Consider the following 25,948-nt stretch of genomic DNA (forward strand, 5'->3'; position numbering starts at 1 on the left):
AAATGGCCAGGTCACAACAAGAACCCTATGAGAAAGAAGACAACTTTTTTTTCCGAATTATTCCATTCCATATGTGTCTGAACGTCTGAATAGGGTCTTATTAGTCAGAAGAGAGAACAAGGACAGTATACATCATTTAGTATCGATATATTTTACAGATAAAAATATAATTAGCCTGCAAAATGCAGATCATCCACATAATGCCTTGCCTGAAAATTTCCAGCTTTGAAAGCCTGGAGCTTTTTCTCCCCTCTACTTTTTTTAGATTTTGATAGCATGATCACTTTCACAATGAATTAATTGTTCTGTACACATTCCATCTTAATTTACTTGCTGAAGTGTGGAGCCTAGTGTGTAAAAATTAATTCTGTCTTGGAAATCTGTTTTTCTGAGCAAATATCCAAGGAAGGTTAGCGAATACTTCAGAAAAGTTTGGCTTGTAATTTTAGGGGGAAACCTGTAAATGCCCTTCTACATTCTAGATAGATTCACATGGACATTACGAGGTATACAGATTTACTGAATTAAGTCATGCTTATCTGACATACTGATAAAAGCAGCTGTACAGCAGCACAACATCAATATACAGAAGAACTGAAATGATAACGGCTCAGCTATCAATGCCATCATCTTGAGAACATACCACTGAATTTGGTTACTCTGATGAGTAAGCAAGTTCAATCCAACTCACACTCAAGCATGACTAATTTTCCAAGTAATGGTGAGATGTTAAGTCATTGCTGCTGAAAACTCCATCACACCTACCATCACTTCCCAGAAGGGAAAATAGGCCCTGCAGTTAGGATCCCAGTTTATTCTGCATCGGTAACATCTTCTTGGTCTGTCATTTTGCTCAGAAACAATAAAATTCTTACTAGCACTGTATAAAGAAAGACATTTCATTCTGGAATGGATGAAGAAGTCTCATTACCCATTTCTGAAGCAGAGCCAGAACAAGTAGTTTACTAGTTGATAGCAAGAAGTTAGCTACTCACCACCTGGCAGCAGCTTTGTGCACGTGACCCTGCCCCAAAACTGCATCCTACCTAACAGTGCTCACTTAGGAACCAGTAACTCCTCCCCAAAGTCTCATCATCTCACCTCTGTGGCCCTCAAAATTTTCATCACATGCTGCAGATCCTCCTGGGAATACCTGGGTTTCTCAACCCCACACCACCACCAGTTAAAGTCCTTTCACCTCCAAAATACTTCCTAATACAGATAGCTGAGCTTTTGCCTCAGACACCCTCATGCCTCCAGCCCTCCCTCAGCTTTCTCTATCCCTGGCCTCCCCCAGCTGTGTCCCATCTTGACTTTCTCTGGTTTTTTTTTCAGGAGTGGTCCAAATAGACAGAGCCAGGCTGCTGCTATGAAAAACCCACCACGGTACAACTTAGAGAGCAGAAAAACAGAACAGGCAGCCCATCTGAGAAGATGTCTCCATTGACTGATGCCACTGCAGCCTGGAGAGCCTGGCCAGGAATGAAGAAGGTGCACAGCTGCAGATATAATTGGAGGAAATACACTTGCAAGACCAGAAGCTGGAATATGACTAATGCATCTAAGATAGTTGATGTATGTCCTAGAGGCAGCTTATACTTTATTCTACCCCTAAGCAAAAAAGTAGATGGCACAGGGAAGGAATGATCACAGCCACCCGCTCTCCTTTATCATGACAGACCCTTTTATTTCTGTAGGGCACTTCTGCCAGTGTAAGAGTTCTATAGCCTGTTCTATAGCCTGAGGATTAGAGAGCAGCCAGGCAGCTTACACAAATGCCTTATTTTGACAGTAAGTCTCTTTGGTTTCAGCATCTTTTATAATGTTTGTCTTTTTCTTTCTTTCTCTTCAGTTCTGCTGAATTCTTTTCTTAATGGCAATCAGCAAAGAATTAAGTCATTATTAGAAGAGAGAGATAGCATCTGGAAAGTGGTATACATCATACTAAACAAGCTTTAAAACAGATTCCTGCACTACACATCTTGATTTATATGAATATAGTTGATCAGACAAGTATATTTCATTCTGTATCTAGGCCAAGGTTTTAACATGATGTATAGAGATAGGTAGCTAGCTAGGTGCTCATCAAACCTAAAAAGTAAAATTGGTGAAATCATGCCAAATGCAATTGAGTCAGATGAAGCTGGAACAGAAAACTGCACAGTGGCAGAGTACTGTTCATGTTCTTCTGACACAACACAAAAGGTATTTAAAATATAATACGACTTCATCATTTGCAAGATGGAAGGTAGTTAGGTTTTTTTTTAACTATGCAAGCTTTGTAATAAATATGCAACGAAAATTGACAGTTCCCTGACCAGCAAACTTTCTGTCTCAGTAATTAAAGCCTCTTGTATTACTGTAAAGTAGGCGTGATCTAGTTTCAAGAGCTCTAAAAAGCAGCTGATTGAGTTTACAGGACAAAACATATAGTAGCTATACAGAAACCCTCTTCCACAAGCAATACTCCCAGAAACCTGGAGCCCCTATAGAGACTTCAGTGGCAAGAGTATCTGGAGGTAAATAGCTGGATCTACTGAAGGCAAGGCAATAAATGCAAACGCACTTCTCTTTCTCTATGAGAGTGGAGAAAGACTGAGAATTTCACAGAGGCAGTTCCTTCCTTTCTGTTGCTGAAGCTCTGTCAGTGGACACTTCAGAAGATATGTGCCAAACGGGGATGTCCAAGTGCACTGCACTTCCAAAGCTTGTCATCTCTTGCAGTCCCTGCAACCCTGTGATTGCCTCTTTTCCAAAGGACCTTCTTCTCCTGAGCACTTCCACTCAAGGAAGTGGAAGTGCTCATATGACTGTAATAGTGTCCATATCACTTTGTACTCAACAGCCAGTCTGTACACACAAACCAATACTCCAGGAAACTCATCTGAAGGTAGTGTCAGAAACAGAAATAGATTTTTAACCAGAATCATAGTCTATCCAGTTGCCAGATCTCGCAGTGTAACACATTATAACAGGGGTAATAAAACAGTACAGTTATCTCTTCAACAGCTGAAAACTTTGATGAGAGAAGCACTACAGTGCCCAACCATTTTGGCCCTTTTGGATAAATAAATCTCTACTCTTGTTTGGACTAAAATGTCAATAAGTTACTCTCTCATGGGGAAAATGGAAAATACCCTGTACATGACAGGCACTGTTCAGGAGTCATGCCAGCTGAGAATTAAAAAAACCAGCATCACCAAGTATTTCTCATCCTTCATTCTGTGAAAAACTGCCACAATTAGAACAGCTTGAAATAAAACTCTTGAAGAGCTGCAGTGTTTTAACCATCCTAATTCTCTAGTGCCCCACACTTCTCCATCTTGTGAGATATGGCTTTCATACCTCTGCATTTGGACAGTGAAATGCTACTTCATTCCTTATGTATGCATAATTTTTCTTGGGTAAAACAGCACTAGAAGTTTGGATGTAGAATGGTTATAAAGAAAGGAAATGTAATTCTATCAAATTCCTCCTGCTGCTCTTGGCAGGACTCCTTATTAGCTGTAACCAGCTCCGCTAGCTGTTAGGCAAACACTTCGGATTGAGACTGACTGTAAAAGAAAAGTTTCAGATCAACTTCCTTTTTGCTGTTGATTGTGATTGTCTTCCCAGAGTAATCCAGCACTTGCAGCCCAGCAGTGTTCTCCTCCAGAGAAGTGGGTTTGACAACTTGAAGTCTCAGGGAAAAGAAATCTGCCTAACAGTAAATGAGTGTCTCTTTTGCAGGAGACCTGGGTGAATTCTCAGGAACAGACCAAAAAAACCCCCAAACACTGCTTACTAATAGTAATTCTTTTAGTGCAAATCACTTCCCAGTATCATGTGTTGCATAAATGAAATCTCAGAACCAAACCTGCAGAAACATGCTTCCAAGTGCAGGTAGACCAGGCAGATGAGGATCCAACTGCACAGTATAGTCAGATCTCCACAGGCTTCTTCTGCATCAGTGATGATGCTACAGTCAGAAGTGCCCTGAAGAAACTATGTCCATCTCACACAGCAAAGCACTTCTTGTCCCATCTGGGTGAGAACAGAAGAAACACACCCTAAATTCCCCTTGCTTTCACCAGTGCCATCACACTGAGTCTGCTCCACAAGCCAGCCATGGGCCAGTCGCACAGCTTGTTCCACATTCATGTGTATTTCTATAGGAAAAAATATAGACCTTACACTGCAAGTGGCACATTTTCAGTTAGCATGTTCTTATTTTCTGATTACATTTTAAGATACAGATTCGTGCTAATGTTGTAAAACAGATTTTTCAGCCACGGGTCTGGTTAGGTCAGTAGACTGGCCCTAATTTTAAACCAAGCACAGTTTTTTCTCCTCTGCAGAAACTTCAGAAAGTTTCCCTGCTAATACATCAGTACTTACTTTGTACTTCCTTTGACCCAACAGCTTTACTACTCACCTGAACAATTACTGAGTATCAGTGAACTTTTCTATTTCAGATTCCAACACAACTTCACCAGGAAGTAACCTGTAACTTTTTCAGGAATTAATTATCTAAGTTATATATTGGGTTTTGTACTCCACTTTGTATCTTTACCTCACTCCTGCTCTACCTGATGCATATGTGCAAGAACAAAGGCTAGTGACTACCAGCATAGAGGTCATCTTTCTTGTGAAGAAAAAAATGCCAGAAACTGAAATATTTTAAGTCTCTGCAAGCACAAATAATGAAATAATTAAACAGATAAATTTTTCTTTCAGAAATTCCTACCTCATATCAGTCCTCAGTTCCCAGGGAGCAACTCTGCATTAACAATCAAGTCTGACTAGAGACTATGGCTGGCCCCAAGTCTTCCTCTAAACTCCTTCCTTCGCAGCCCCTGTGCTGTAAGTAGCTACAGGTTGAGAATGCTCTCCTAAGACTGAAATTTCCTCCAGCAGAAGGAAAGGAACTTGGCGTGCCATACCAGCATAAGCTGGTGATTCTGGGTATGCCACACTGGTCAGGCCATACAGGCGACTGCCTGTGCTGAACAAGTTCCCACAAATGGTGAAAGAGGCCAGAGAACAGGATTAAGACGTTTAGGTTAAGCTCCTTAATAATCTAAATGTCTTAAAAAAAAAAAAAAAGAAAAAAAAATAAGTAAAGAAAGAAAATAAAGAATTTGGGTGGGCTCTGGTTAATTTTATACTCTCTTTTGACTGGTTTCTATTTTTCAAGCTTCTTTTAGGGCTGTAGTTTTTTTTAATGTTGCTAGTCTAATAGACTCAAGGAACTAAAAGTGATTAACAATATGAACTGCTTTCCATCACCAAATTTTATGCGAACAAAAACTTTTTTAATCAGGGTGAGCTAAGTAATATAACTCCAACTTTATAAGTGGCAAACAGAAACAAAGCAGTGATTTATTCAGAAAAGTTAGGGCACGGAGATAGTCCCATGCTCTTCAAGCCTCTCCCCATCCCTAAGCAGAAGATAATCATGTATAATGATTATCAACAAGGGCTATTCCTCTCTCTCTAGACAACAAACTTCTGAGGATATTCCATGTACAAACTCAAATTTGCCCCCCCTGCATCCCCAAAGTACTTAAACAAATTTATACAGACAGGCAGTGAAATGGATCTGTGAGAGAAGCTAGCTTGCTAACTGTTCTAAAATGAAAAAGGACCCTGTTATAGCAAGCCCAATATTTTACAAACCTCCAAGACTGTTTGATGGAGCATCTGGAAGAGTACTGTTTATTTACTATGGCAGGGGAAGCATAAACAAACTCTGCCAGTAAATCACTTTCAGCAAAATCACATGTTTTGTTCTAGAATATGGGGCTTGATTCCCTGTGGCCTTGTATCTTCTGCAGTCATTTACATCAGCATGAAGCATATTGATGGCCTATGGAACCACTTCTTTGATGTAGCAGCATTTTACCTACACGACACAGTCAGCTGCACTGCTGTAAATAGCAGTCTCAAATAGCACAAGGCTCTTGTGCTGTGGAAGAAACAGTATAGTCAATCTGCTGGACAATGCACAGGCAAAAAAACCCAACAGACCAACCCAAACCAACTGCTGACATTAAAAATCTGCATATATATTAAGTAGAAAGTTAGAATGGGAAGAAGACAGCTAGAGTGGACAGAGTCAGTCTTTATTAGGACTGCTTTACAAAGTTCACAAATACATCTTACACATGGAACCAGTATTAAAAGAATGACCATGCAAGTTAAAAGCTTGCACTTTAAAGCTTTAAATAGATGTCTGAATTACAGTTGCTTCAGCAGCCTTAATCCAGCTATCAAGCTTACTTTGGAATATAAACTTCAAATGCTCATTAAGGTTTTTTTCCACAGGGTCCTTCCCTCAATCAGTGCATAGAAGTTATACTTTCTATAGCTACTAGACAACTATTAAGCATGACTGCTTTCTCATCCTACTTCTACATTTAGCTGCGGGTCTTGCATACTGTGCACTATTCACATTCTGCTCAGAAGCCTGAAGAATTAATTTCCTGCTGAGCAAGTCTGTGTTATCATCACAACTGAATCCAACTGCTTCACAAATATCAGTTATTTTTTGCACTGTATCATCCATATTTGATATTTTTGTAACTGATTTACAGAGAGATCAAGCTCAAAAATATTTCCACTGACTGTCAAGAACCCCAGCTGAAAAGCATAGGACATGATCTTGTCTAGGTATGACTTCATTTGTGGTTGTGGGGCTTAACCTTTCTGCAAACCAGGACCTAAGTCTTATTCAGTAAAAGAGGACCTTATAATTACAAATAAGAGAGAAGTTTGGTTTAAGCCACTTCAGGAAAATAATGTAACAGGCAGAAACAGGATGCATCTCTCCAGAGCACCTCAGCTCCCTCTAACCATACCATTTCTTCCTGCAGTCTTGTTTCAGTTGCTATGCACTTCTCAGCTGCTGAAGCAAACAAAGTAAGTGCAACAGCCTCTCTTCTGTACTATAAACGAGACTCAAGTATTGCGGAAAACTCAGAGTGGAATCACCCAGTTAGAAAGACAATTCAAAAACAACAGGAGGGAATGCAGGGTCATGGAGATACCCTTCCTTCTAGCATTTCAGCCTTTTGAGCACTGGCCTTTATAACCTTAATAATATTCTTTGGAACTACCTTGTTACCTGCATAACAATCTGGGAAGTTCTGTGGGTTTTTTAATAGAGTAATTTTTTTAAAAGCCCAAGGTTTCTGTCATCTGGCATAAAATCAGTACCCAAATCTGTTTTAAATCTTACCATACTTGCAATTGAATTAGCCTTTTCCTAGGCACTGCATGGGAATCCAGGTCGTTTAGGAATGAAGGAGGCTTCATCCTCAGTGTTGATTTCAGACTCACCTAGAGATTCAGTGTTGGAGCCCAGGGCAGCAGAAGGGACAGTGATGATCAGTCTTGTGAAAACTTAGTTATTAAATGAAAAGAATTTAAAGCACAGTGTATGGATTTCCACCTAGGCGACAGAAAGACCAAAACCTTAGCTGAAAATCATATTCTCGCTCCAAAGCATAGGGTTGCTGGAGTTGTTAAAAGGAAAGTTCATGAAAATATTTAAATGAGGGAGAGAAGATATTCTTTAATTCTGTAAATTGTGACAAAAACTATAAGCACCTGAAAACAAGGTCTCAATAGTCAGGAAACACAGGTAGTATATTAAGGTTTTCCAGTCCTTAATGTGTTTATACAATATTGTTTCTTGGTCTCTTCTAATAAATCTGATCTAAGACACCAGTTCTACTCTGAGCAAGAAGCTGGACTAGATAACTTCTGGAGGTCCCTTCCAACTTCACAAGGAGAGTTTTCAATACACAGCTCTTTTCAGACAGAGACGAATCCAGTTTTTTTCATAAGATCAAGTGACATCAGCACAAACCCAGGTATTACAAGTAGTGACTCCAAAATCTGAGCATGGGAAGTCACCAAATAAAACACTGACATGCTTGAGCTCATTAATGGTATCAATTTTCAAAAACATGTCTTTTCACTATTGGCAGCTCTAGACAGGAAACTTTGAGTTCTTAAGTACCACCCTACTAGCCAGCAACTATAGGCCAAAGTAACTTATCAAGCTTTTCTGATTGCTCTGTGCTCTGAATTACTGTTTGAGAAAAACAGAAATGTCTAGCATCTCAGTCAATTTATTCAAAAGAGAAAACAATCCAGGACAGACAACATTTACTATTTCAGTGCTGGTCCCCTAAATCCAGTGAATCTGCAATGAGGTTTGCCAATTTGTCATTTGATTCCCTATGTACTTGGAGGCAAAGTGCACTTATTTATATGTAACTGCATCCTTAAGCTTGACTGAAATGTGCTTTTCATCTGACATACTGAAGGGAATTTAAACTTAGCTGCTTTCATTAATACAAGCACCTATGCAGCTAGAATTTCAGATCAAGCCCCTGAAGCACTGGGAATCATTATTTTCTCCTTGGGCTTGCTATAAACAAGCAGATAATGAGGAAATAGATGGAAGGAAAAGGAATGAAAAAGAAGTGGAGGATAAGTTAACATACCTTCCTCATATAAAAAAGTCTTTCTGTGCTCCACAGTGTATTTCCAGATCTAGAGTTTATCTGCAGTACAAGCTGGACTCTTAAATTTATTTGCAGAATATTAAAATCTTCTGATTTTTAGCTTTAAGGATAAAACATTTGCTGTAAATCAGTAAGATAACAGAACAAAGGAAGCAATGCTTTTCCAACCAACAATAATGCTCATCATTTGTAAGAGATGTATTTCATTACATTATATATATTGGTGAGGGGAACTTAGGCACAGAGGAGGAGAACAGTGAGGGTGTACTCTGAACAGATGCATTTTGCATCAGGACTCCTGCTTGCCTCACTCACTTTATTACCAGGATCTTAAATTATGCCTCTTTACTGCAATTCTCTCCTCCTAATGTTTCCGCACACTGGCAAGAGTTAAATGTTGGAATATAATAAACTCTAATGTTCGAATACCATGGACCATATTCTTCTCCAGTGCTATTAACTCTTTCCAAACAGAAGAATATTTAATTACAGCAATGCAAGCGAGATAGTGAGAGAGAGAAGAGAATACCCCATCAGGAAAAATTCTGAGATGATTAATGAAAAGAGAAATGTCACAGTGAGGAAGTACATCTCAAAAGAAGGGCTGCACATGCCAAAGGCAGGATGCTTTTAGGAGGACAAGTTCAAATGAAGAAAGTAAATCTGAAATGAGTGACTGACAAGCATGATGAGTACCAGGACTTGGCACCATTAATGCAAAAATGCTGAGCTCTGACTGCTACTATGCATTAAATGTAACTCATGAAGAAGGAAAGAACAGTCACTGCTAGGTAAAGAAGAATATGCAAGAGAACGGTGAAGGATGCTTTGAAAAAAAGATGGAGAAATACAGTAAAAACAGTATAGGACAATGACATACTAAACAGCAGCTTTCAGAAGTCTGGCAAGGTTTTCCAGGGTATGAGAGGAAAAATGAAAATCTTAAAATCACTTGTATTTAAAAACTAAACAGCAGAGAAGCCACACATGAACAAAATATGGAAAAATCCAGCTCTAATCTCTCCACTAGCAAGCAGAAAGATTCTTGCCCAAGGAACAGAGCTCTGGGCTTTATCAAAATGAATTTCTCTTTAGCATCAGAAGAAAAGATTCTTTACATGATTAATACTTTCAAGCACTGTTGAAACAAGCTATGGGACAGGAATCCTTTCTGATTCTTCTTCTTCATAGTCATCATATAATATGTACTGTTCTCATTATGAATTGGGGTTTGGAAGGTGTTTGACTTCCCCACAAGCATTCAGAGTGCAGTATGTGCAGCATGCAGGATTTACACAAAGCATTTGTACTCCAATGTTTCTCTATTCGCACAAGTGAAACACGAGCTATTGTACTCCTCCATCATTACTTATAAACTCCACATTTCTCAGGCTCATCCCAGTGGCACAGAAAGTACTACAAAAACAATAATCCCCAACTAAAAGTAATACCTTTCAGCATTACCCCATTACCTCTCCCTGCTATCTGAAAACTTCAAAGGCACTCAAAGTAGGTGTAAGGGAGCAAAAGGCAAGTCTCTGATGTGTTAAAGGAGGGGTGACTGATAAATGCAATACAAAGAGCTATGAATTTGCACCACAGCCTCTCTGCTGGAAAAAGCAACCCAGCACACAGTCACAGCTTCTCCCTTCAGGCACTCCAAGCAACAGGCATTTCTAGGTATCACTTATTATTGACATGAATGCACAAGCCTTCTATTTCTCTTCCTTGTCCTTCGTCCCCATCTCTCACCCCTAGATATTGCTTCTCAGTAAAAATTTTGCTTCTTGAATTTTGTAGACTTACTCCCCTGCAAAAAACAGGGACCAGTGGTAGTGCCTTTGGTGGTACTGCCAGATTAACCCAGCCAGCCACTGGCTACTTAGTGACATCTGAGTGTAGAAGGCCTTGGCCTGCAAGTTGAAGTTGCCCTGTCTTTCCTGTCACTCAGCAGAGAGCTTGCTTAGGAAGACTGATCCAAGGGTGTATTTAGTCAAGTGTCCCTTGCTCTGGAATAACAGCATTTCATCATAAATCTGCAACACAGATTAGTAAACCATCCAGAATAAAACAGTGTCAGATAGTAAACTTCAGAAATGCAGCTCTGGGAGAGAGGATAACATAGAATAGGGTCTTCCTATAGAGCTACTTGGAGCAAGTATGAGGCACCTATTATGAATCCCAGCTAGCAAGAAGTGGCTGGGGCAGGGTGGATGGAAGGGATGCAGCTGTCAGGCAATAACATGTAGAAAGCAGAGCAGCATGCCAGCATACTGCACCAGTGGAAAGGCAGACTTGCTGCCTCCTGCCTCATCCCAGTGCTCCAGGTTCTCTGAGTTTATTGCTATATGTTGAATGAGAAATGAAGAAACAAAACCGAGGAGGAAAAAGCTGCAGAAGGCATTGGAGACAACTCAACGTTCCCTCCCCTCTATGGGCAGCTGTCTTCCAGTTTGGAAAGCTGAAAGGCAGTGCAAGAGACCAGCATCAAAGAGGATCACAGCTCCCAGTTTCTTCGTATGAAGTCTGGCAAATGTTTATGGTTCTCCCACTGCCTGTAAGAGCCTCTGTAATGCAGCATGGTCTTGAAGTGAGTATGTCTGCCTGGTATTTGCAGATCTGTCAAATCCCACACATTTGACACACGACAGAGTTGGCACCCCTGACATCCGCGTGCAGCACAGCCTGGACCTCATGCAATTAAAACCTGGCTGCGGGTCCAAGGCCCCATGCCACAGTCAATCACACAACCAGACTCAGAGGGCAATGCATTACCATCCAAGAAAGATGCCTAGTCTGCCTTTGCACAGCACCTTATACAGGGGTCATCACCAGGGAAGGCTCCTAAGGATAAAGAAATAATCAGGAAATGTAAGACTGTAATGGTGCAGTTGCTGCACACCAGAGTCCTCTCTGCCTCTTCTTCCAGAAACTGCCTACCTGAAACAGCAGTGATGGGAAGTCCTCAGAAAAGCCTTACTTTAGAAATGGTGCTCAAGTGTCTGTACCATTAGCTCAGCAGGCTGCCAACTTCTATTGTTTCTTGCATCTTAGCAGGATACACACAGCTGATCTCTTGAAAGCAATTAATCAGTGTCCTAAATTCCATCCACCAATGTGCCCCTGTAAACAGTTTTCTTAAGAGGAAAAAAATTAAATTTTTTAATTAAGTTTTTCCATCAAAAATCCAGTCCTGCTGATATTGGTCAGGAAGGTATGCAAAAGTAATTACTCACACAATCTGTTTGTCACACACTTCTGGGGCATCACTCTCTTCTGAGGCATCTAGCTTTCATCTTCCAATTCATTAGCACCTCTGCCCTGCCCACAGTGGCTCAGGAACAGCATGCCCCTGTTTTCCTTCTCTCAGATTAAACACTTCTGTACTTTCACAGGTCAAGAATTTAAACACCTTACCCCTCACCCCAACTGCATAAAATACATCTACATTTGTTGCCGGTTTGCAGGAGCCTGAGAGTGAAGAAGGAATCCATGCTGCTCACTTCCCTGGTGAGCTTAATTAGCACGTCAAACAAAAAAACAGGGAGAAGAAAATTTTATTAAGAAGCTATTTTCAAAATTGCAGCCACCTGCTAGATAGTGAAACTCTTAGCCTTTCCTCAAACAAGGAGGGACTGTTGGGCTTGGAGCAACCTTCACTTGTCTGCCAAAGGTACAGTACCAGTCAGTTAGTGCCAACTCAAATGTGGAATTTTGTGACTTAAGGGAAAAAACCCAAAGGCAACATGATTACCTACACCACAGTTACATGCCTCCTTGAACCTTCAAGCGAGACAGAAACGATCAATAACAACTCTCCCATTTTATGGTGGCCATTTAACTTTCAATATTTGCTACAGTAGATGACAGGTATCTTGGTTTATTATTTTTGTCAGAAAATACTATATTGTATGGTTTACTGTATATCCTGTGCTGTTCACCGCTGTCAAAACGAAAACAAGTTAAATCATCAGGGCAATCCATTTGCACCTCAGCTGGTTTGATTTCACTTCTTGCAATGAAACCACTTTCACATCAGCGAAATGGTAAGCAGTGTGCTCAGGCATATCCCACTGCTCGGAATGTAGATTTTGTAGATTTTTACAGTAAGAAGTGACATCACTTCAGATAATTTCTGAAATAAAACCCATGTCCTCCTCTCTGGGGAGGAAGCGCTGCCATAGGAAATCTCCTTTAGGAAACCTATAGCCCTTTGACCATCTCTGACCCCCTTTATATGGAAAAGACTGTATCAAATACCACTAAGTTAAGCAGCAAGGTATGAGCTCTCACAAATAAATCCAGGGCATACTATCACTCTGGTTATCAATACCTGCACTGAAACAATCCTTTGCTAACTGAAAGTGCCCACCTGTCAGTCTGATTCTGCTTATCTTTCTTAACCCACAAGCATCTCAGAGGATCAGACTGCTGGCACTGTACAGTTGCTTGAGCGTGTATTCATCATGCAACAGCAGTAGATCCTGCTTATGAAATCATGGCTGCAAGATCCCCAGCAATGTCCCTATCCAGTTTCTCAAGCCAAGAAGCCAGGTAGCCAGAGCAATGCTCTCACATATAGCAAAATTTCCTAGTCGTTGAATATTTCAAAAGAGAGACTGCAAAGTAGTTTTGGACAAAAAACATGAGAGGAAATTTGCAAGTTATAAGAAGGATGGAAGCAAACTGCTTTTCCCTCAAACCCTTTCTGCCCCTTTCTGAAGAATCCCTACACCCTTTTTTGCTAGACCTACACAAAACACCTGAGAGAAGACCAGAAATCCTACCACTGTATTTTTAGTTTTGAACTTGGAATAAAGGTTCTGGATAGAAAATACCAAAACTCTTGATTTCCCTAGTTGCTTCTCTGCTTCCTAGTAGTTTCCCTGTTGCTTCTCCTCTAAATTGCTCAGCTGATACTGCTTCTGCTGACAAATCTGGACACTGTCTCCACAAACATACCTTAACACCCTGCATATTGGCCACCGTCGTGACACTTGGTGCTGTGTTACACCTCAGCAGTGTAAAAGGAGAAAACATGAGGCAACATAACCTACTGCCACCCAGAGAAGACTCCATGTGCCCTCCCATTTCAGAGTCTGGAGTCTGCAGCTTCCTGCAATTAAACCTACTTCTGGAAACAAATGCAAGTAGTCCTGTTCTAGGGGAAAAACAAGAGGCATCTGACTGTCCACAGTTCAAAGCCAATTCAAGCAGAAAGCTTCCAACCAATACCTCTAAGGAAGCCAGGCTATTCATTCAATTGCCTGACTTTAGGCACTGGCATTTGAAAATCTGGTTTTAGCTTTTATGAAATATGGTCTTTATGACCAACATCATAAAAACATGATGGAGTAGCAAGAGTTAGGGTTGTCACACCAAAGTTTCATCCTGTTTATGTTTTATGTACTGAAAAAACACTCCGTTTTTTACTCAAATCTCATTTTCACAATTTCTGTTTAAGGCAGTTTGGGGGTACAGTATTCCTTGTCTGTTTTGTTTAAACTTTCAGACTTTCTGGCATTGGAGGAGAATCTGCAAATTTGAGATCCATAAGGTGACTATTAATACATTATTAACGCTGAGTTAATGACTCAGCACTCATATGCTGCATATATTTCTCTAACCATAGAGACTAAGATTAAATGCTGCTGGTACAAATGCCACAGTTTCCTACATAAAATATTCTGTAGATTATGGGTCTGTATGCATTGTTAGATCTGAAATGAGATTAATCACTTTAGGGTAAAAGTAAAGAAAGGATGAAAATCTCCTGACCTACATTTTTCTTCTAAACTTGAAAGCAATATTTTTACAGTACCCTTATTTTCCTCTTCCTAAAATATACAGAAAATACTATAACCTTGAGTGTGTACTTGAATTTTAAAAATACTGCTGACTTTGCATCTTTGACTAGAGTTACTTTCAGGAAAGTCTGGCTCACTGATTATGATTTTTACTTTCTGGACTTCAAATATGTCCACACCCCACTGCACCTTTGTGACTCTCCAAAGAGGTTTATTTCACAAACTCATAAATCCATCCATAGACAGACAGTATCAGGGCCATCTTTTGTTTGGTTTCTGCTATGTGATTTTTGCCCTTTCTGTCTACATTTAAACAATTGCCTAAATATTTATGTTTCTCTTTGACATGGATTCACCTTGTTTACTACATGTCACTTCTTTATAAATTGATAAGGTTTTTCACCTTGCCTTTCTTGGATAACTCAGCAGCAGTTATCCAAGATCCTAATAAGTTTTCAAATTCCCACTTTAAACAATGAAAGATGCCTAAGTGCTCAGCAGTCTCATAAGCAGAATTCTGCCACAAGTTGTTGCTATTTAATGAACTGCTGATTAGAGAGTAGTCTTTCCTTCTGCCTCTCTTTAATAGTCCCTGGATGGCCTTTACATAAGAATTCCTTTCCAGTAATTCAAAGCAGATGGTCAGGCACCACTACATTGTGAGTGTGCATGTGAGCACACATATACACTTGTATTTGTGTGGAGAGAGATCAAAGATACATTAAAAGAAAAATTAATGTAAATCAAAGACAGGAATGCCTTCTATACAGGCCTCTGACAAGACAACAGTGCAAGAAGAAACAAGATGATTGTTTATAGCTACACATGGATCCAAACAGCAAAAAAACAAACAAAAGCGCTGATGGACATAAGAGAGCATCATATGTATCTAGTAAAAGATCCTCTATTCTGATCCCCCCTACTTAAAAATTCCCCAGATGTATCCTCCATCTACAAAAATAAGCGAATAAACATAACAGTACCATGTGGAAGAGAGGAAGAGAAGGAGGAAGGGAGCACTACCATGAAGCCACCGGTCCATGTCAGGATCACTACCATTGCTCCATTTCTTGTAACATCTTTGGATGTTTCTTGCTGCCCAAAGCAGCCCTCTGGCAGGCACAGCTGTGAGGGGGCTGTTCCTGCAAGCATGGACAGAGGCTCACACCTCAGATGCTCATCTCTGTTCCTCTTGCAGGAAGCAAAACAAGGTCAGATGGAGAAGACCTCTCTCCATGAAGTATACAGGAATGCAAGAGAAACACAATAAAATTATATTAAATAAAACTGGGAACACTCAAACACCTGTCACACAGATGCCTAAAGTCAGACGAAACTAATTATCTTCTGTGTCAGGGATCCTTCCTGCTCTAACAGAGCACTTTTATGTTTATTGGGAAAATCTGACAAGTCTTTTGAAGCCCTCGGACAAGCTGTTGCACCATAGAACAGCTTGTTCAGGGTATGAACTTTTTCTGCCACACGCTGCATAGTGGGTGTTACATTAAAGCCAACAGAAAAACATGCGGCATCTCAACTAACACTGGTGCAGTTCTGGACAGGCTTCTGCATCACTTCCAGTGAGCAGTTCTCCAGACAACCAACCGTTCCCTAGCTGCCTGAATAATTTTAGGACCAGGTCAGATGCATGCATTTTGCTTTATTTTATGGATATATGAAAAAGTGTTGTACTTTCATTCAAGACCTTTCATTTGCCAAGCTCAAAAATACTTAATTAGTGTCTTCAGTGGATGAGGTGAACAGGAGTAGAAAATTCAAAACATTAAATGTAAATACAGACTTTTATCACTGCTGTTCAGCAGGAAAACAAAATGTTCCTGTTGTCACCTGAGTCAAGGGATTTAATTCATTAGGAAGTATTCTGCCTATCGCACACAGTAGCAGAAGCCCAAGGGACAGCCCTGTGTAGCTGTGCAGACTTTATACTCATCCACTCCACTTGCTACCAAATTCAAGTCTGTTTCCTTAGGCAAGGATATTTCTCATCAAGGGGTAAATCAAACACCAACTTTACAGAGAAATCTGAAAGGGGGGGCACTGACACAACTGAAAGGTAGCAACTTTGAACGCGATAAAACATCAATAATCAAGGGCAGAGGGTTAACCAGGGTAATTTGCTGCCAGAGGAAACCATTCAGAAAAAAATTATAAGGATATAAGTGGTTTGAATCTTCACAAGAACACAACTAATATTTGCATTCACACTGTAGTAGACCCCACTTAAAAAAAAAAATCTACTTTTAAATCAATGAAACTTTAAACTGTACCCACACTGAATTTACTGAAAACAGGGCATGCAGCCATGGGGTAAGGACCCACTTCACAAAACATGGGATGCAGCCTGGCACCATCACCTGGCTTACTGTGCTCCAGTACTGCAGTAACGCAGAGCAGTCAATCCACAGCAACAGTTTAACTGCTTCTTAAGATTCTGGTCAGCTATTCGGCTGTGCCACTGCCAGAAACATCTGCTCACATGAGATCTTGTGCAGAAAGACAGTGACCCCCTGAATTCTTCACAGTGCTGAGTGCTGTGAAACTGCTGAGTTTATTATGAAAGTGAGGGAACTAGCACCACATCCACACAACTACATTTCACAAATCAGTTTATGCTGTAGCTTAGCAATCTACTCCTGGCAACTTTGACCAAAGCAAAGTCTCTTGTACCCATGTATGGAGGAAGATTGGGGAGGGAGGCCATTTCTGGATGGTTCACCTCCCATTTTGATTTGCAGCCTTGTGTGTATTTTCAAGTTTACAGAAAAGGCACGGAACAAATATTATAACAAAACAAAAATCCAAACACATACACATACACAAATCCCTAACTACAAAAAAAAGAGCCTGGACTGTTACCTTTTCTAGCCTTGAATGACTGAGGAACTCACACGGAGAAAGCAGCAGGGAAGGACAGACTGGCACAGTGAATTGGAAAGTGAATTTTGGCACAGCAGCTCTCTTCTCGAATGCAGAAGTTCTGCATGTCCATGAGTGACTTCCAGACCTGTTTTCCTTCTGAGTTCATATCCTTCAGTGCCAAACCTTTCCACTTTCAACACTATTAGGCAGGTACAGAATGAAATCAAAACACACCTCTCTTGTTTCTTTATGGAAGCCTGAGACAAGCATTAGAAGAAACAAACCTGAACTGAGATACTGATGAATCACTGATGTAAGCAAATTAGAAATAATATAAGTATTCTTTCTTTAATCCTTAACACTTAGAGTTGTCCTGGTTAGCTTTAGTAATTAGAGAAAAAAAAGGTTAAATTTTAGAAATGGAAAAGACATTTCATTATAACTGCTCCCCTCCTCTTTTTTTTTTTTTCTGCCCCCACTCCCTCTTCCACTTGTAAAACAAGTCTCAGGAGTTCCTCAGGTACTGGTCAAATCTGATTTTTAATATTTTGCAATTCAGTTATTCATCAAAATCAATGAGATTTGCACTTTTTTTTTTAATGAAAGAAAACCACACACTTTCTTGCTAGTTAGTTGGAATTCCTTCCTTTTTTAAAAGCTTGAAGTGAAAAAAAACCAATTGTCAATTTAACACACTAAATGTTTGATTACAGTTTAGAGCAGCTTTACAGTAAGAAAAACTTCAAAGGCTCATCAGGAAAGGAAACATTCATTAATATATCTGAAATCTGCTAAGCACAATGACATCTCTGTCATTTGAAGAGTTAAATGCCATTCTCCTCCCTTATCCATTTTCAAGTCAGTCATAGCAATTTGTGTAAAATTCAGAAATGTCAAATATAAAGAACCAAAATTACATCTCAGGCAACCTCTCACAGAGTCAGCATCTTTCCAGAGGGTGAGAGGAAAAGTTGCATCAAAACACTGAAACACAGGAATGGTCACTGATGTTGAAAGCAGAAATCTGTCCAGCCCAATACTCATCCCTCTGACAGTAGAAAGGAACAAACATCTGAGGAAGAGTGAAAAAGCCTGGAATAGCATACCATGATACTTTGCCAGTAGTATCCCTGTCTCAAACAGTTCACAAAATACCTAGTGTAAAGCCCTCAAATGAGAGAAAAGCACATGTGCTTCTTGGTTTAACGCAGTATCTATATACAGAAGAGAGTGGGAGTACTAAGACGTAGTAACACTAAGAGATACTACATGCAAAGAATATCCCTCTTCCACCCCAAATAACACAGCTGACTCAGTGTCAGTTAAAGTTGTGTCTGAACATTAACTGAATTTTCACAATTGTAATGTTATTATAACATATTGCTAGGTGGTAGAAAGAGGAGAGGGAACAAAAATTTCCACCTACTTGGATTAAAGAGTCCGGATCGAGCAATAAAAACTATGCACCTGATACTGGATTGTTGAGAAAAGACTCAGTAGCATTTGCTTACATAATGTACAACATGACAATCTACTTGGTGAGGAGAATTTCCTTACCTTCCCCCTATCAAAAATAAGCAAGCACCTGCAAATGCTGACAGGTGTTATGAGAGTAATTCACTGAAAGCACTGCCCTGGGACAGCGTATAAAGCATTCCTGAAACAATGTGATTCATATCAAGTACCTCAAAGGGACCATGCTTTAGTCTACAGCTAAAACCTTTATCTACTATAGATAAAAACAAAGCATTGCGCAGTGCCATGTCTTCTGCTGCTGAGCAGGGAAAGCAAGGAAACCACTGGGAGAGAGAAAGAGAGAAAACAAAATAGGGGTTGGACTACATGACCTTAAAGGTCCCTTCCACGTCAAACTATTTTTGGACTCATTGGACAGGCCTAGAACTGCATCTCTGTACATTATTATGTCATATATATCTCTGTACAGATTATTATGTCATGTTTATCTGCTAAACCGCAGCACACTCTGCCTAGGAAGAAAAGAAGCTGCCTTAGATTTCCTAATAGAGAGCTGGAGGTGAAATATTTTATCTATGCATGAAAATAGTACTGCTCAATTTTAATTGCTTAAATACTTTCATTTATAACACTCTTTTTCAACCAAACAGGAGATACAAGAATAAACAGTTACCAGAACAGATACTAAACATTATTCTTTGAAAACATGCATTTTAAAAAAATCAAATACAAAGAAACTAGCACTTTAACTAGAGAGCTTACTTCTATGTTGTAGTAATATCAACTGCACCAATACTTTAGAGAGGTGCAAGATGCATCCTACTAGCCAGGCTGCTGGTGATGCAGCATGTGCAGCAGAACCACCCCCCCAGGTGTCCCAGAGCTGCTCAGCCTCAGAGAGTTTCCATGCTGATGGATGCTGCAGAGGCTTGCAAGGGCAAAGGTATTGTCTCCCATTCTCAGCTGTGAATTTGCCATCTCACTGGTGCAATCAGTGGACACCATTGCATCCACTAAAATGCATCTGTTTGCAGTATTTGCTTGGGGGCTCAAAAAAGAAGAAAACAAGGAATGGGAAGACTAGACTAGTGGAACGAAATACCTCTATTAACATTCTTATACTGACCTTGATTCAATAATACTTTAGGATTATACACATTTTTCCTACCTGTTCCTAAACACTTAAACACCTTTCTAACAGAGACACAGATTTTCTATTTAAAATGAACTGCTAAGATTGCAGAATGAGCACAACCCACCTGCCAGCAAACTTCACCCTTTCACTTCCTTTATGTCTATCACAGCCTTCTGCAGCCACCCATTTAAAGACAGGAGAGTCAACTGGCTCAGAAACATGATGATCTTGTTTTCATAGACCCCAAAACTGATTACAAAAGGCATTTATTGCCATATTCATTAAGACAGTGGATTGTTCTGGTCTGCTCAGGATACTTCTGAGAGCTCACCCACAGCAGACACAGTGACTTGAACTGGAACTAAACAGGCAGAGAGATGCTCACCTTTCAACACGAGCCACTCCCACGAGGTACGTGCTTAAAAGCATTTATGTACCTCCATCTGGATCAAGGTAGAAACACTGAGGTGACTGATACATCTGGAATCAACATAAAATTATAAATGCCTGAGGAATGTAATAGAGTAGATAGGAAAATAATGACAGAACTCAGAGAGAATACAGTTCAGAAGTAGAAACTGTTGCAAAAATATTACTTTCAAAACAGACAAAAAAAAAACCTGGCAAGGCTGAAGTGCTGGGAGAGGGATATTTGTAAGCCATATAATACTAAGTATCCCTTAAAAATTACTCCTAAAAAAATACATACTTGGCAACAACATTGCTTTTAAGCTTGAAAATGTGATCAGTCATGTTACGGATTTTTTAATTTTTTCCTGCAAACATTCTGTGAATTCCAAAATATAGATCAATTATGAAAAAAAAAAAAAAACATAACCAAAAACCTACAAAAAGAAAGGAACAATAAAAGCTGTTACTCATTTCTCCGGCATTAGCATTCCTCTATAGAAACCTCTCAAAAGAGTAGAAATAATCCCCAGGATTATTTTTTATGAGACATAAACAGTGATCTCGTCTGCATTTCTTAACATTAGGAGACATGAAGTGACAAAAATATGCACAGTGAGACACCTCATCTCTAGGTGACAATCTTGCCAAATACCACTTCAGGTATTACTGAGATACTGCAATAAAAGACAATGCAAGAGAGGGAAAATGCAGTTTCTTTCATCACAGCCTTTTTTCTTACATTTGGTGGTTTTTATTAGTAGCTTGTATGTATGAAAAAGCATTTTTGATTGTAAGCATCCTCTTGCATTCTTCATTTAATTCTCCTCTACAGCTATAGAGAATATTACTACACACATTTACTGGGGTGAAAACAATATTGAGATGACTCTGGATTTAAAAAAAAAAATCAGCATGCTTTTTATGATTTTAAACATCATGATATCCTGACTTTTGTGCTGTTCTTGCCTCTCTGTTTGTACATGAAAAGTATTTTTCTTTTATATAAACTGTACCAGAGACAAAAGAAATCTGTTATTTTATTTGATTTACCAAAAGTGAACATTAATTATTCAGTCCATATAATTAACTCCCAACACAAACAACATTCTACAAGCAGGAATATTCTCTTTGGGCAACCAGAGTTAAGCAGTTCCACTTGAGTAACTTACCAAATAATTAAAAAGAATAATTCAAAATATTTCAGAAGTGGGTATGGGAAGCATGCAAAATGTCAAAGCCTTCCTTTGTTGCACTTATGCTGTGCGTCACTGGGGATGCTCCATCACTGTATGTCCTTTCTTTCCATGTGCTCTTCTCTCATTCCTGCTCACTCCACATGCCATGGACACATTCTCCTTCACTCCTCCCCTCCCTTCAGGTGTGCTCCTATATAGCCAACAGCACTTTGTCTCTCCTGTTATCCCCTTCCTCCACCCACCTTCAGACTGGGCAGAGTGAACAAGCTCTGAGCAGGTCACCAGACACAAAGGAGACATTAGAACACTCTTGCTAATGTAAAACACATTACAAGAGTGGTGTTTGTTATTCAGGGCATAAGCGACTGTGAAGATAAGGAGGTTAAACAAAAGTACATCAGGAATGATGTAGTTATAGTTGATACTAATGTGGGCAGGCAAATTCTATTAGAATAGAGTGTATATATAGTATCTATGCATGTGTGGGCATGTGTATGGACAAACACAGAATATTACCTTTGGGGATTTTTTCTTCTCTAAATTTTAAACAATATATTAAAAACCACTATATACAGAAAAGCAGTTAATAAAAAAAAAAAAAGAGAAGGCATTATCTGCCCTTCAAACATTCCCTGAGTTCAGCAAGCTCCAGAAAGCCATGACTGACGTTTAGACCTACTCAGAAAACATTCTGACTGCACATTTACATGCAAAGATGCATGAAAAACAACAAAACCAAATAGCAAGACTGGCTGGCTTTGCTCTTCCCTCCACCAATTTTATTCAGAACCTCTCCAATGACGCATATCTATAAATGCCTTTGAGTCTAGGTATACTTAATTCTTCCTGACTTTAGCAGGCAATCTTTCTTCCCATGCCCTGAATTTAGAGCTGTAGAAGCTCATTTTACAACAGTGAGAGGTGACACCGAATTTGAAGTTTTTCAGACCACCTCTGGTTGAGCTTCTTCAAAGATTCTCCAAAAAGCTGTTACTTTTCAGCAGGTATGTGAGAAATATTATCCCTTAATCTGAAGATAAGCAAGCTGAAGCACAGATCAGAAACATAGCTTTTCTAAAGTTATTATGTGCACTGGTAAGACCTCAGGTTTCCCCAGCTGCATTGCCAAAATCTAACCCAGCATGTGTTATATTACCTTCAAGGATGAAGACAGCTTTGATTTTATTAATATTTTTCAGAACTCCCCCATACTTGATTTAAATCACTATCTAAAAATTCTTTTATCTAACATGACATTTACTTTTTTCATTCAGTCTGTGAACATATTTTACACCTCTATTGCTAATGACACAAAACACAAACAGTAATTCTTGCAAAAAGCTGAAACAGTCTAAGGGATTTGGAATATGGATGGCTGAAGAGAAGGGAAAGCACAGAGGACTGACGCAATTCACAATGTGGATCAGATTCAAAATCAGCTCTAGGTCACAACTAAATGGAAACGTGAACAATGGTATGGTGAGCTTGGTCTAAATGTCAAGATTTAGATGAGATGATGAGAAAAATCAATTTGGCACTATGGGTCATCTCTTAGTGGACTAAAACAACAGCTTTTGTTACAGTTCATCAAGAAGATAATCTAGAGGATGAGAGCATAGGTTGTGTTCACAGATAGCCTGCATGCACCAGGCAACAAATAAATTTCTCACTTCAAGATTTCTATGTTTACACACAAGTTCTCAAAACACAGAAGTCAGAAAAACTCAACAAATAAAATTTTTAAAATACATTTAAAAAGGCTAGGCAGCAAAAGTAAAATTTTTTTCCCAACACCTCTCTAATCAAAGTGTTTATAAACTATGAAAGAAAACAAATTTTTTTTCTACTAATTTCTTTTCAGGCTTACTGAATAGTCACTATTTCATGTAATGCATTATTTTTACTAGGAGAGTGATGTAAAGGATTTTTTCCTATATCCTCATAATTTGCATCTCTTCCTATATCTTCATAATTTGCATCTCTTCCGGAAAACATATACATTACTAGCCCTAATGTTTGAGTGAAGCCCTAGATGAAATCAGAAAACTGCTGTTTTCCTTTATTTATGTCTCATCATCATCTTCTCCTTCTAATTGACATGGGCCTTTCAAGTATTACCTTTCAGGAAACTACCCAAGCCTATCTAGAACACTTGTATACCACATAGTTTTAACTTAAATAACCATAACACTGTTCCTAATTCAATTTTCACTAAACACATTTGCTGATTTTGTTCAAAGGCTATAAATGAAAATACTAACTACATTTGCTCTCAAAACTGGTTCTTGACAAGTTTTGTTAGAAACTTCCTCCTGACAAGCACTTCCTCCAAATTTCTTACCCACCTGATTCTCATATTGATCTCCATCCTCTCCTATGAATCTCCATTTCAAATGCTTTAATGAAGTCAGCAAAGATAAGCACTGCTACACTTTTCTCCATAGAAAACTATTTATTCTCAAAGAAATCTATAAGTAGTTTGGAAGAATCTTCCAAATGCCACTTTTTACTTGGCTCTGTGTCTGTAATTAAACTTCCCTTCAAAAGTGAATCACGAGCCTCACATTTGCTAAGGAACATGTGACCACGTGGTGCAGCCACAATGGGTCTGGAGAAACTATGCCAAGAGGGCTACTACTGTGCCTGATGGCCCCTGCCTCACACAGACAAGACAGTGTATGCATAAAGACCAAGTGATGCAGAAGGCCGTGAGGCTTTTGGGGTGTAAAGAAGGAGAAACATGCAATAACAGCAAGTTATGGAGTAGATCCATGCTTTTTAGTAGAATCAGGGAAAACCTCCTAATTTCCTGCTGTCTTATCTAATTTCTCTTCTGTGGATTTTCTTCTGTAAAAATTACAGAGCTGTTGTCAAACTACTAGTGTAGTTCCCTTGCTCATGTCAGCAATGCATTCAATAAGCTTCATCTGAATGGAACGATTTCAATATCAATAGAGAGCAAGCACAACACTACTCCATACTCTCAGCGTAGCAGCGGCATGGAAAAGCTCTTCCTTTAGCACCTGGATAAACAGCAAAACCATCTTTGATGTCTTCCTTTGAAGTCAAGACAGAATTAGCTTTTTAGTAGCATTTGGAGTGACTCATTCACTTTGGATGCCAACTAGGATACTCTGACATTTTCATTTTTTTAATCTTTGTGCAGTCAGGGAAGAGAGAGCTCCTCTGCTAACTCCTCCAGCAGTAATGATTATTATCTTAAGGACTGTGCATCCATCTCTAACTTGCTGACCCTCCCTTAAAAGACTTAAAAGAATCCTCCCATATCCATGCATTAGAATTCAGTCTAAGCTAAGACCAAACAGACAGAGCAAAATCTTCCCAATCATGGCTGGGCTTCGCGAACGAAGATTTGGGGAGGGCTCTACCCACGTTTGTCACAAGCGCGCTGGTGGCTAAAAAGGCCAATACGAGACAGGCACGTCTGGTTGCAAAAGGCACAGCAGAAAGACTCCTTAGGTGGTATATTCTGCAAGGCACGATTCTAGGCAGATGTCAAAAGCATGAGATGAGGTCCCTGAGCACAGTGCTGATGGCATATCCAAAAACTCCATGCTGTGGCACCCCACTTCTCAAATCCAAACAATAAAAGGAGACCAATTCATCTACACTTGGTATTCTGATATGTTAAAGAGGGATTGAGGACCCTACAAATTGTATTTACATCCGTGGCCCCTCCTCTTCTCCCAGTATGCAGAAAAATTAATCACTGGTGTGGGAGTTCAAAGATCTGCTGACATTTCTTCAGGGGTGACCACCCGTATGCCATGCACATGTCCAGTCAACATTTGCACATAACCAGTTAAAACACTAGCAGTCATAAAGATCAGCATTTCCACAAGAAAACCAATCACTGCAAAGGTAAAGGAACAATTTCCTCTGATGCAAACAGACACTCGCTCCCCACATGCCCACAGATACACTGTCCTGTACAAACAGGGCCAGTAGTGATGTTGGTGAAGGCTTAATTAGTGGGTCATGGGAAACAGCTGTTCTTTGCAGCAGATGGCAAGGGCTCCCATCCATCCTCAAACCAGGACCAGATCATTACTGTAATTGCGTGTTCTACTTTGGCAGAAAGATTCCCTTAAAGACTGGCATTTCTTCAGCTGCAGAAAGACCAAAAACTCCTGCTGCTCTTTTCTTCTCACAATAGTTGATAACGAACTGGATTAGAAAGACAATAATCCCAGGAAACATAGGATTTCTCACCCATGATAGACAAGTATTGTGACTTCTTTTATAAAGCACTTATGAGCCACTGTAGTAAAGTCTTCTTAGAAAGTGAACAAAATAATTTTCTCTCTACAGTGAAGAAATACTATTGCCCTTCATGCCTAAGATATTCCTCCTGATCCATTGGATTAATTTCAGTGTATTTCAAATTAAAACTCCTGGCTTTAAACCCAGCTGTCACGTAGAAAAATATGAAATGTGGGGAGAAAAAAAATCTATGGATTTTACTAACTAAAAAAAGGAAAATGTCTCAAACTACTGCTTTGCTCT

General features: G+C 39.5%; 1 protein-coding gene and 1 long non-coding RNA gene across 9 annotated transcripts in view; one reads left to right on the forward strand and one right to left on the reverse strand.

Annotated features, from left to right (window-relative positions):
• RGS6 (regulator of G protein signaling 6) overlaps nt 1–25,948 on the reverse strand; it is a 266,585-nt gene that overhangs the window by 172,747 nt on the left and 67,890 nt on the right. The window lies entirely within an intron of this gene.
• LOC135416790 (uncharacterized) overlaps nt 15,858–25,948 on the forward strand; it is a 39,099-nt gene continuing 29,008 nt past the window's right edge. Inside the window, exon 1 of the long non-coding RNA XR_010431725.1 lies at nt 15,858–15,962. This is a non-coding gene — a long non-coding RNA (uncharacterized LOC135416790). The remainder of the gene's footprint in view (nt 15,963–25,948) is intronic.

Source organism: Pseudopipra pipra, chromosome 6 (genome assembly GCF_036250125.1).
Source record: "Pseudopipra pipra isolate bDixPip1 chromosome 6, bDixPip1.hap1, whole genome shotgun sequence".
Taxonomy (NCBI): domain Eukaryota; kingdom Metazoa; phylum Chordata; class Aves; order Passeriformes; family Pipridae; genus Pseudopipra; species Pseudopipra pipra.